The sequence below is a fragment of the Mytilus californianus genome, unplaced genomic scaffold (assembly GCF_021869535.1).
Source record: "Mytilus californianus isolate M0D057914Y unplaced genomic scaffold, xbMytCali1.0.p SCAF_5, whole genome shotgun sequence".
Lineage (NCBI taxonomy): Eukaryota > Metazoa > Mollusca > Bivalvia > Mytilida > Mytilidae > Mytilus > Mytilus californianus.
Genome location: NW_026262701.1, coordinates 99473016 through 99486623, shown reverse-complemented (window position 1 = coordinate 99486623; position 13608 = coordinate 99473016).

The window sequence follows — 13608 nt, the reverse complement described above, 5'->3', positions numbered from 1 at the left end:
AGTTGGTTGTTGGTTGTTGATATGGTCTGTTGTACTGTCAAGTATATTTTGTAAGGAGTTGGTTGTTGGTGGTTGATATGGTCTGTTGTACTGTCAAGTATATTTTGTAAGGAGTTGGTTGTTGGTTGTTGATATGGTCTGTTGTACTGTCAAGTATATTTTGTGATTCCTGTTATCCCATTTTAACTCGCATGGCCCAGAGGGTCAAGTGAGCTTTTGCCATCTTCAGTCATTGTAAACATTTGAAAAAATCTTCTTCTCTGAAACTATGGACAGCAGCCAAATGTTGAATGTTCCTTGGGGAATCTAGTTTAAAAATTATATCCAGGATTTGGTCCAGCAACAAACACAGACCATGTGGCTTGACTAGAACATAGGAGTAAACTGCATTTTTGGCAACTAAAGCAGTTAGAGCAAATCTGACACTAAAGAAAAAATTACATCAGGTTATCTGTTCAAAAATTTTCAGAAAACATCAGACTTCTCATTATTTAGTAATTGGCCCTGAAATGTCCCTTGTTATATGACTGCAAAAAATTTTGCAGTCGTATATTGGTATCACGTAGTCAGCATCAGCCGAAGACATTAGGTTTCCGGATAATAACTTTAGTATTAGTAAATAGAAATCTATAAAATTTAAACTCAAGGTTTATAACCACAAAAGTAAGGTTGGGATTGATTTTGGGGGTTATGGTCCCAACAGTTTAGGAATTAGGGGCCAAAAAGGGGCCCAAATTAGCATTTTTCTAGTTTCCAGACAATAACTTGTGGAACGGTGTATGGATCTCTCTGAAATTATACCACAAGTTTCCATACCACAAAGGGATGGTTAGGATTTGCTTTGGGGTGTTATGGCTCAAACCGTTAAGGAATTAGGGGCAAAAAAGTGAGAAAAAACAAGGGTGTCCTGGTTAATGGACAATTACTTAAGTACAATGTTGTGTTTGAATTACCTCACTTACACTGCTTTTAAATTATGTATAAAGAAATGTTTTATTGTCTTGAGGTGATTAGCTGTCAATTTATTTTTAGAAGTTAATATTTTAATAATTTTAAAAATGCTGATTAAGGTATATTAGTTTTAGCCATGATTATGTATGTCATTTTCTATTTTAAGACTTTTATGATGTATTTAAATGGGTTATTATGGTTGCAAACTCCATTGGAAATTTGAATTGAGATCATGACCATATCTTGAGGGAAAGAATTTTTTTTGGAAAGGGGGGGGGGGGGGGGGTTGGGGACAATTTTTTCTCAAGATTTCAGAAATCAAAAAGAAAATTTCTTCAAATATTTTTTTTTTTTAAATGGGGGGGGGGGGGGTAAAAAAAAAATTTTGAAAAAGAAGGGGGGTAAATTTTTTTTTTTTTTGGAGGGGGGAGGTCAATTCGCAACAGCATAGTGTATTGCAAAAAATTGAATATAAATTCAAATCATATAACCAATTCTAAGTTCCTTGACTACAGTTATTCTGTGTCAGAAACCTATTATGTGTCAAATATTGAATTACAATCCAAATTCAGACCTGCATCAAGCACGAATATTGTGTACATTTTTGCCCCAACTGTTCAGGGTTGGACCTCTGCGGCCGTATCCAGCTGCGCTCGGCGAAGTAATTTATATTTTTTTGTTTGATTTCACAGTTATTGGTTATTATCTTCAAAACTATTAAAGATAGAAACTTTAAATAATACAAGAGTGTGCACACTGAAATGTCTCGCCTTCTTTACTGACCATTGATTTAATGTTGATAGTCCTAAATATAAAGCTTTACTAAAAGTATCACATAAACTTAACATGATCCAAGAAAATGAGATCAAAATCAGATAAACCAAACCGGAAATACATGTACACCTTACAATCATTCAATACACCAAATATAGTTGACCTATTGCTTATAGTTTCTAAGAAACAGACTTAAACAGGAAAACTAAACATTGACCAATGAACCATGAAAATAAGGTCAAGGTCAGATGAACCATGCCAGACAGACATGTACCACCTAACAATCAATCTATGCATTAAATATAGTTGAACGTTTGCTTATAGTATCTAAGAAACAAACTTAACCATGAAAATGAGGTCAAGGTCAGATGATACCTGCCAGACAGACATATACACCTTACAATCATTCCATACAACAAATATAGTTGACCTATTGGTAATAATTTAAGAAAAACAGACCAAAACACAAGAATAGTGCACATGCTGAAATGTTTCGCCTTCTTTACTGACCATTGATTTTATGTTGATAGTCCTAAATATAAAGCGTTACTTAAAGTATCACATAAACTTAACATTAATTAACCTAACTTAACTTAGCAATGCAGATTGGAGTCAAGTGCACCTGCCATGTGCAGGATTCGAACTTACAACCTCAGTGTTGACAGGCTAGTGGTACAGTAGTTCCACTACTTAGAACAAGTCAGGAAAATGGCCATTGTTATATTATAGTTCGTTTCTGTGTGTGTTACATTTTAATGTTGTGTTTTTGTTGTGTCGTTGTTCTCCTCTTATATTTGATGCGTTTCCCTCAGTTTTAGTTTGTAACCCGGATTTGTTTTTATCTCTATCGATTTATGAGTTTCGAACAGCGGTATACTACTGTTGTCTTTAATTAGACCACTTGGCCACTGAGGCCCGTAGAAATTATAATAGATAGGCATAAGCTTAAAACAGTTAAAATGTTCAGCACTACAAGATCTACAGAAAAGTAATCATAATGGAAATGGTCCATTGCCTCCTTATAGGAGTTAATGTCCTTGAAATTAATTAAACCAGTTTTTAATTGTTAGCTTTTAAAGCTATTTAAAGAACCCTAATCACTTCCCTTAAGGTCTCATTCAAATAGTTCAGTCAATTGTTATCCAATGTTCATTTGATGTGTATCCTTATTTACATCAGTATGTTTCTGACATACAACTAAACTAAAAATACTGTACAGTAAACTATAAAATGCCCTTGAATAACAAAATGTGAAACTTTTAAAAGAGACATGAGTGCATCTGTAATATGAAGGTTTTTCCATTCTCAATTTGATTTAATACAAATATCACATAAAAATAACATTATCACTGTTCCATAGATGAGGTCAAGGTCTGATGAACCCTATCAAACAGCAATGTACACTAAACAATCACTCCATACACCAAATAGAGTTCACTTATTGCTCATTGTATCTGAGAAATAGACCAAATTACCAAAACTGACCAATGACCCATAAAAATGAGGTCAAAGTCAGATGAACACGACCAGACAGACAAGAGCACCAAGCAATCATTCCATACACAAGATATAGTTGACCTACTGCTTAAAGAATATGAGAAATAGACCCATCCATGAAAACTTAACATTGACTAATGGACTATGAAAATGAGGTTAAGGTCAAATAAACCCTGCCAGACAGACATGTTCACCTTACAATCATTCCATACAACAAATATAGTTGACCTATTGCTTATAGTATTCGATAAACAGACAAAACTGAAAACTTAACATTGACCAATGAACCATGAAAATACGGTCAAGGTCAGATGAAACCTGCCAGATAGACATGTTCACCTTCCAATTACTTCATACACCTAACAATGTTGACCTCTGATCCATGAAATGAGGTTGAGGTAAGGTGAACCCGGTCTAACAGACAAGTAGACCTTCAATATGCAAGCTAGTATGATATATACCAAATATTGTTATCCTATTACTCATAATAAATGAGTATTTCACATGACAAAAAACTATTAAAACATTTCAAGCAGTCGCTGAACCATGAAAATGAGGTCGAGGTCAATGATACTATGAATGACAGAAACTTCCTAAAATAACGCAACTACATACAAGGTATGAAGTATCCAGATCTTCTGAAATATAAAATTTAATCCAAATATATAGTTTTTATACGACGGCAAAATTTTTGCGTTCGTTTTATGTTATGGCGATGTCTGCTTCGTCGTCCAAAGTCATTTTGGTTCACAGACAATAACTTGAGTATATGCGTATGAATCTCACTGAAATTATAGCACAAGGTTCCATACCACAAAAGGAACGTTCGGATTGATTTGGGGGGTTATTGTCATAGCGATCATATAGGGATAAATTACAAAAATCTTAATATAAGTATACCAAAGAGTCTGCCTAAATCTGTTTTAAAACAGCTATAAATAGAAAATCTCGAAAAGTTGAGTGCAGATGTATTACAATCTTCAGCAAGCATTAGTGAGAATGAACATTCTTCCGTAATTACCCCTGCACATGAAAACCTGTATCCTCAAAATGTGGAAAAAGACAACATACAATCAAAGTCGGGGGAAGAAACATCATTGAACAGTAATTTGGAAATTTCTGGTGCAAGTTGTACTGTTGATGTGCAGACTCAAAGAGGAATTTCAACACCTAATACAAACAACATGGCTGGCAGCAGGAAGATCTGAATCTTTAGAGAATAGGAATACATATAATTTTGACAATGGTACCAGGCAAGAAACCACTTTGATGTACCAATTCTGCCAACCACAAATCGTGTTCAGCCAACAGTGATTCCCAGCATGCCCATTGGAGAATTCAGCAAAGGAGTCCGTGCAGATTCATATTCCAATGTAGATAGTGTGTCACCTTCGATGCAAATAAACTCATCATAAATACCAGGACTGGAATTTTGTATTTGCGCCAGACGCGCGTTTCGTCTACAAAAGACTCATCAGTGACGCTCGAATCAAAAAAGGTTAAAAAGGCCAAATAAAGTACGAAGTTGAAGAGCATTGAGGACCGAAAATTCCTAAAAGTTTTGCCGAATACAGCTTAGGTAATCTATTCCTGAGGTAGAAAAGCCTTATAGTATTTCAAAATTCAAAGTTTTAGATGATGTGATGTTGTCATTTTGGTGTTGTGTTTGACGTTGCCATTAAAGCGGGAGGTTTGGCATGCCACAAAACCAGGTTCAACCCATTTTTTTCTTAAAATGTCCTGTACCAAGTCAGGAAAATGGCCATTGTTATATTATAGTTCGTTTCTGTGTGTGTTTCATTTTTAATGTTGTGTTTTTGTTGTGTCGTTGTTCTCCTCTTATATTTGATGCGTTTCCCTCAGTTTTAGTTTGTAACACGGATTTGTTTTTATCTCTATCGATTTATGAGTTTCGAACAGCGGTATACTACTGTTGCCTTTATTTAGAAACAGTTAATTTATAATTATGACCATATCAATGATAATTCATGTCAACACAGAAGTGCTGACTACTGGGCTGGTGATACCCTCGTGGAATAAAAACTCCACCAGCAGTGGCATCGACCCAGTAGTTGTAAATAAACTCATCATAGGAGCATTATTGAGGGTAATGATATAAATCTAGCTTCATCATTTCGAAGCACCACAAAATCATACCGTCATAGCTGATGGGGTTCATCTTAGTGTTGGTGATAAACCGGATCCCAGATTGCATAGGCATCTTTCAATTTAGGAATTTATTCAGACCTTTGGTAAATTCATAAAGAATAATGTGCTCAGTGTACCTAGATCGTCGTGATGAATTAGATTCATATGAGAATGATATAATATCTATTCAGAATTTTTATGGTTCAAAGTTTTATGATTACCATAAAATATTCTCTGCAAAAGCAGCAGTTCTTTTGAGGGAAAAAAGAGTCAAAGTCGACTGGAGCTTACGTGACCGTTATCTATTATCCTTAGTAGTGGGGGAGCATCTGTCAACACCTGTAAATCATGCAATTCTGTCGATCATGTCACTCAATTTTGTTCTTTACAAGCTACAAATCAATTTCAAGATCAATTTGTGTCAAAAGTTAATGGAAAGGTTTCAAACAGATCCATTGATAAGCAAGGTCGTCAAAGAATATATGTGTAAAATAGGGAAGTTTGTATAGGACGGGTGCCACATGTGGTGCAGGATCTGCTTACCCTTCCGGAGAACCTGAAATCACCCCCAGATTTTGGTGGGGTTCGTGTTGCTCAGTCTTTAGTTTTCTATGTTGTGTTTTGTGTATTATTGTTTGTCTGTTGGTCTTTTTCTTTTTTAGCCATGGCGTTGTCAGTTTATTTTCGACTTATGAGTTTGAATGTCCCTTTGGTATCTTTCGCCTCTCTTTTGTATCAACTTCAATAATCCGAGGGGCTGTTTCATGAGTACGTGTAATTTATTACATGCGTGTTTGAAATGTAAGTCATCTGGTCATGCAGCTATATTATGTCGGAAACAACAAACATTACCATCATCAGCAAGACCATCAAATACTTGTACTTCAGGGAATTATCCCAAGAAAGAGGAATCTAAATGACTATGTGACAATAATCTTAAGATGTCTGCTTCAACACCTGTTAATGTTGACAGACTTGAATATGAGCTAGTATCACATCCAAATAAGATTTTTTTCTCTTATTCAAGATCAGGTTTTGATTGTATGATAAGTGAAGAAGTTTTTGTAAACAAAGAATGTATAAATAATTTTTCTGCAAGGTCACAAACTAATATTGTTTTTGATTTAATCGAAAAATAATGCGAAAAGGGTTTTATTCATGGACCATTTAAGATCTTGCCTTTTCCAACTTATAGGGTAAGCCCTTTGGGAGTAGGCTACTAGCAACTAGTAAATACACAGATAAAAAGCGCCTCATTTTAGATTTGTCTTTTCCATATGATGATGAAAATTGTCAAAGCATTAATGATATGATAGATAAGAGTTCTTGTTTTATGTCATATGTTAAAATCGATGATGCTATTCAAACTATTCTTAATTGCGGAAGAAACAGTACCTTATGCAAGTTCGATATTTCCGATGCGTTCAAAATGTGTCCTTATAAGTCATTACAATGGCCTTTTATTTTGTTGCAAATGGAAATCATATTATTATTTTTATGTACGACTGACCCCCCCCCCCCCCCCCCAAAAAAAAAATTTGATACTGTTTCTCAAGCTGTATGTTACATTGCAGTTAATAACTATAAGGTCAAAAATATTTTTTTCGTCTATTAGATGATTTTCTTACTATTGACAATGCTGATGGGGATGGTGAGAGAACTATGGCTATTATGACAACAATTTTTAAACGGTTAAATATACCTTTAGCAAAACATTAAATTGAAGGTCCAGTTACTTGTTTATAATATTTGGGAATTATTTTAGATACTACGAAAATGGAATCTAGGTTACCTACAGTAAAGGTTCAAAGAATTTGTGAGTTTATTTACAAATTATTGTCAAAATCCTCTTGTTCAAAGAGGGAATTACTACAATTGTTGGGTCATTTTAATTTTGCCACAAGGGTAATTTTGCCTGGTAAGTTTTTTTTTATCCTACCTGATTGATCTGTCAACTACAGTTAAGAAGTCACATGAATTTGTACACTAGATCATTTGGTCGGGTTGTTGTCTCTTTGACACATTCCCCATTTTCCATTCTCAATTTTATTTTAGCAAAGAATGTAGAGTAGACTTAAAATTTTGGCTACGATTTTAACAAATTGGAATGGTGTTACTATGTTTCATAACACTACTTTTACATCTAGTTTTGATATGGAATTGTACATATATACTGCTTCCACAATGGGGTTTGGAGGTTACTTTCAAAAGAAATGGTTTTATTCTACTTGGCCCGTAAATCTTCCTTTACTTGCAAGTACAGTTTCTACGGCATTTTTGGAATAATATCCCATTGAAGTAGCAGCTCTGTTAAGGGGGAACCAGTGGTCGTGTAAAAAGATATTATTTTGGTGTGAAAATGAAGCAACAGTGGCTATTGTTAAGAAAGGTCGCTCCCCCTTCATTTATTAGATTTTAGTTTGGTTCAACGAAATTTATACGATATATTTGGTTTACAGTTTGATTCAGAAGAAACACCGACATAGCTAGATAATGCAATTAATTATCTAATTACTACCACAATTTGATATTAATAAGTATTGTAATTTTCATTGTTATTAATAAATGTAATGTCAGTATTACAAATCTAATCTTGAATCAATCCTAATCCTATCTTATTTTTGGGAAATATTTTTACAAATTCAAATATGACGTCGCTTTGTGTGTTTTTTTTTAGAATTTCAAATGTGACGTCACTTTGTGCGTTGATGCTTTGGCTAACTCGGCTGTGTATTTTTATATGTTGGATTAAGTTGTTTTACTGTGGATTCATTAATATTCGTTGGATATCAATTTTCGTGGATTTCGTGGGTTCAGGTAAACCACGAAATTAAATGATCAACGAATAGCAAATTTTCTATAGACTTGTATGCACACTTCGGCAAAACCACGAAATTATATATCCACGAACATGTAAGTTTTCCTTAATCCACGAAAATTGGTATCCACGAAAATAAATGAATCCACAGTATGTAATGTATCTGTTTTTATTCTGTAGTTAGTCCCCACTTCGGTTTTATCATGCATATCTATTATATAGTCATTTTATAAAATTTACTGTTTGCAAAATTATAAATTATTCTAAATAATAAGGATGTTCTTGTCCCAGGCAGAAAACCCTGGCCGTGTTAGGCGCAACTTTTTGGAAGTTTTGGTCCTCGGTGCTCTTCGGCTTTGTACTTGTTATGGCTTTTTAGCTTTTTTCATCTGAGCGTCACTGGATGGTCTTGTGTGGACGAGACGCACGTCTGGCGTATTGAATTTTAAGCCTAGTACCTTTTGTTAGCTATTATTCGTGTGTTTCTTTGTCCTATATGTTCTCCCATTTATTTGTATTGTGGTCCTGTCATGTGATGTTGTCGTTTTGGTGTTGTGTTTGACGTTGCCATTAAAGCGGGAGGTTTGGCATGCCACAAAACCAGGTTCAACCCACAATTTTTTTTCTTAAAATGTCCTGTACCAAGTCAGGAAAATGGCCATTGTTATATTATAGTTCGTTTATGTGTGTGTTACATTTTAATGTTGTGTTTTTGTTGAGTCGTTGTTTTCCTCTTATATTTGATGCGTTTCCCTCAGTTTTAGTTTGTAACCCGGATTTGTTTTTATCTCTATCGATTTATGAGTTTCGAACAGCGGTATACTACTGTTGTCTTTATTCAATGTTTAGAGATCATGAAACTAATGCGTCAGTTAACTTGGTGTGCAGCAAAATCCAATTTTTACTTTTCTGCTAAACATGTACCTGGTTAATTACCACAACCAAATCTCTGACGCTTTGTCTTGTTTGCAGATTGCACGATTTCGCAAGCTAGCTCCACATGCAGACCAGAACCCGTACACATGCCCAAGTGTATCAGAAGTTATATGGTCTTAAGCACAACTGTTGATAATTGATGGTCACATGCAGTAGCAACTAGAACAAGAACTGTTTATGATACAGGTTATAACCATTTTGTAAATTTTCCTCTTTTGAGTTATGGTGTTCATTTACAAAGTGGACATTTACCTCCCATTTCTGAGGAGTTACTGATCTTTTTTACTGCTCATTGTTTCATATTTTTACATTTGCAGTACTCAACGATTAAGTTATACCTATGTGGTGTTCGCTACAGATGTCTTAAAGATAATGATCCCTCCCCTTTTACACTAACGGATAAAGATCAAAAATCTTTACTGAGACTTTCTATGATTTTGAAATCAATTAAGCGTTTACAAAAACAGATTGTTAGACCCCGCTTGCCTATTACTTCTGACATACTTCATAATATTTGTCTGAAACTGCGCTCAGGCGGTTTTTCTAGTTTTCTAGATTGCATGTTAGAAACTGTATATATTATTGCTTTAATGGTTTTTTACATGGTGGTGAATTTACTGTAGACAAAGGAATTTATTTTGATGCGGAAATCCACCTGTGTATATCTGATGTGTCATTTCACACAACATATACATGTTATTTTAAATCTCAAGCAATCAAAAACTGACCCCTTCAGACAAGGAGTAGACATACAGTTGCACAAATTGAATAAACCTTTATGTCCTTATACAGCTTTGAGCCAGTACCTTCAGGTCAGACGATCAAAAGGGTTGTTTGGAGAAAACGATCCATTATTTATCACAAATGGTAAAGTTGCCCTTGAGAGACAATTTTTTATCAAAAGTTTAAAACATTTTTTGTCATGCTGTGGCTTGAATGCTGATTTATACAATGGGCATTCTTTTTGTATTGGGTAGCTACGTCTGCTGATAAAGCAAACATTGAAGATCATCTCATAAAGATATTGGGTAGGTGAAGTTCACAGCTATTGTCGTTACATTAGAACTGAAAAGTCCTCCATATTAGGAATGCTCAACAACACATGTAAAGTATGTTGAAAGAGTAAATCAAACGACAATACTATATTGTTTTATGTATTCTGTTGATATGGTCTGTTGATGAAAATACAACCAATAATATGCATTAGATTTGAAATCTGTAAGGATTTGTCAGACTGTTTCTTAAACAGTCAGCACTCTGCATGTTAATTTAAGTACTGTAAATTAACCACAGAAACAACAATTTTACATGAAGGAATCTTGCAATTATGAACATGATGAAGTAACTTGAGAGTCTGTTGGAGTGTCTGTAGTAGGTCATATGATACTGTCACCTGTAAAATTCAGTGCTACCAAGTCTCACGCTTATTTGGCGGCATTTTCCTTTGATCTATTGTTTTTTCTCTTTGATCTTTACGATTTTGGCCAAATCTCACGCATTTGCATTATTAAAAGTTGGCAGAACTGGTAAATAATAATCCAAGCATCTGTTATTTTTTTTTACACTTATGTATCTATTTTTAGCATTTATTAATCTGTACTAAGTCACAGATCAGGGCCACCTGTAAATATTGATTTTATCTCTAATTGAAGAAACATGTGTTTTTGTTCATGTTACATATATTTATGTATTTAGCACTTTGTATTTTATTATTTGTTTTGTCTGCAATACAGGAACTATTGTAATTAACTATTGTTTATTGATAATTGCTTCTGATACATAACTTGTCTTTAAACTTCATTCAAATTTTTATGCAAATAGTATCAATGTTCATATAAATATTATGTAAATAGCAGTTTTTTTTCTTGGTCTGATAGAAGTTGAAGGTTTTAATTCCATACTCCCTACTTTCAAAACATACAATTCCTTGGGGGTCACTCAGCTGCTTTGCACCCGAGTTTTGAACCCTTATGAAATTGACCACTGGTCTAAATTCTCATGTCCCTAAGTAATTAAATTCATATATTTCTTTCTCCACTGTCAATTCAACCCCCTCTTATCGTAGCCTCCTGCTGCGAGATGAAACATCGCTTCTTCTCTTAGGAACATCGTTCCGGTTAGTCGACGGAGTGTCCTGTCCATGGCCATTGGGTTTTCACCAAGGTTGTCGACAAGGCCTGGAGCTAAATTTCCCATAGCTGAGAATCTGACTCCCAAGTGCCAAAACTATAGTTTGAATTATATTAATAAAGATGTAAACTTCATATCTTTGTTATCAACAGCAATCATTGCCATTAAGGTAGTCTATGTGGTCTCTCAAGGATAATTGGAGAATACAATTAATTTGGAAGCCCACTTTAGTTCAGAGGAAAAGGTTTTGTGATTTGAATCTAGATGAATATTTCATGGTCTTCATTGTTGTTGTCTCAGGGCTGGTATTAGATTTCCTACCTAAAGATTGACTCCAATATAAAAAGCGGGCAACGTAACTGAAATATGTCAGTATGGTCTATCAATGAACAGTTGGGTCACTAGGACATGAACACACAAAAAATGACACACTTCAAGTAGACACTTTTAAACAACAAAGAACTAAGATACAAATGAATATAAGTGTATACAATACAATGAGAAAGCAAAATTGAAATAAAATAGAGAGGAGAAAGATGAAAGAGAAGTCCTCCTTGTAAATTAGGGTTACTGAAATCTCTTGTAATCCATCACGTCGTAAGCTCACTTGAATTACCAAAATGGAGTTAGGATCTATCAAGACACTAGGATCATATAGTCATATGGTGTTCTTTGATATGCTGAATCTAACCGTGTATTTAGATTTGCAATTTTGGGCCCTGTCTTCAGATTGGTCCACATTAAGGTCCAATGGGTCCAAAATTAAACTAGTTTGATTTAAACAAAAAACTATTGGTGTTCTTTGATGTGCCCAATCTAAGTGTTTTAGATTTTGGGCCTGTTTTTCAAACTGGTCCACATTAAGGTCCAAAGTATCCAAAATTAGACTTATTTTAATTTTTAACAAAAATTGAATTCTTGGGGTTCTTTGATATGCTGAATCTAAGCATATAATTAGATTTTTGATTTTGGACCATAATTGCTAAATGTCCAATTTTAAATAATTTAAGTACTAAGACCACATTCATTCTGTGTCATAAACTATGCTATCTCAAATATTTAATCAGAGCTGTATTGCACAAGTAATAGAAATTATACGTAGTGTCATAGTTAAAAATAAATATAACATCATATCATTATCTTAACTTAGAGAAGAAATTATGTATAACAGATATAGTTTGAAATTTACTGTTCATTATTAGATTATAAAACGTTTAAGTAGAGCTGTAAATCTGTCATCTCATGCTGATAAAGGGACAGATAATATTACAAAAAAACTGAGTTTGTTAATATGGAGAGATCATTATGTCCAGTTTCTGATATTACCACTCCAGGACACGAACAAAGAAGTTAACTGAAATTTTGTCTATTCAACATTTTTATAGCTAATATGGAAATTAAATATTAAAATGAATAAAGGAAATTTTGTTTGTATTTGTTTGATTATTTTGTAATTCTTTGTTATATTTCAATGCATTTCATGAGGGCCTCAGGGAAGAGCTAACTAGGTAACCTCTTTAAATAAAGAATTATTTATTATTACATGTATTAATACTATTATTATCATTTAAAAAAGATTGACATTTTTATTTCTCTTCCTATAAAAACTAAACATAATTTTTATACGACCCCAAAATTTGTTGGTCCTGTTATCAAATTGGTCCACATTGAAGTCCAAAGGTCCAAAATTAAACTGTTGGATTTCTTCAAAAAATGAATTCATGGAGTTTTTTAATATGCTGATTCCAACCATGTATTTAAAATTTGGATATTGGACCATAATTGGTAAATATCCAATTTTAAATTATTTAAGACCACATTCATTCTATATCAGAAACTATGCTATATCAAGTATTTAATCAGAATCCCAATTCAGAGCTGTATTGCACAATTAATAGAAATTTTAAGTTGAGTCATAGTTTAAAATAGATATAGCATCATATTCTAATTTTAGAAATTATATATAAATTAAGTTTGAAATTTCATCAAAATTTAATTTTTAGGGTTCTTTGATAAGCTGAATCTAACCATGTATTTATATTTTGGATAATGGACCATAATAGTTAAAATCCAATTTTATTTTTTCAGTTCTTTGACCACATTCATTTTGTGATAGAAACCTATGATGTGTCAAATATGTAATCACAATCTAAATTTAGAGCTGTTACAAGTTTGAATGGAGTGTCCATACTTGCCCCAACTGTTCAGGCTTCGACCTTTGCGGTCATATCCAGCTGCGCCCAGCGAAGCATTTTATTTACCGTTGCTGCCACCAGATTGTAATCCTTGTCTTGCATTCTGCAACTTTCTTCACAGGAGACAATAAAATGCTTCGCTGGTCGAACCCTGAACAG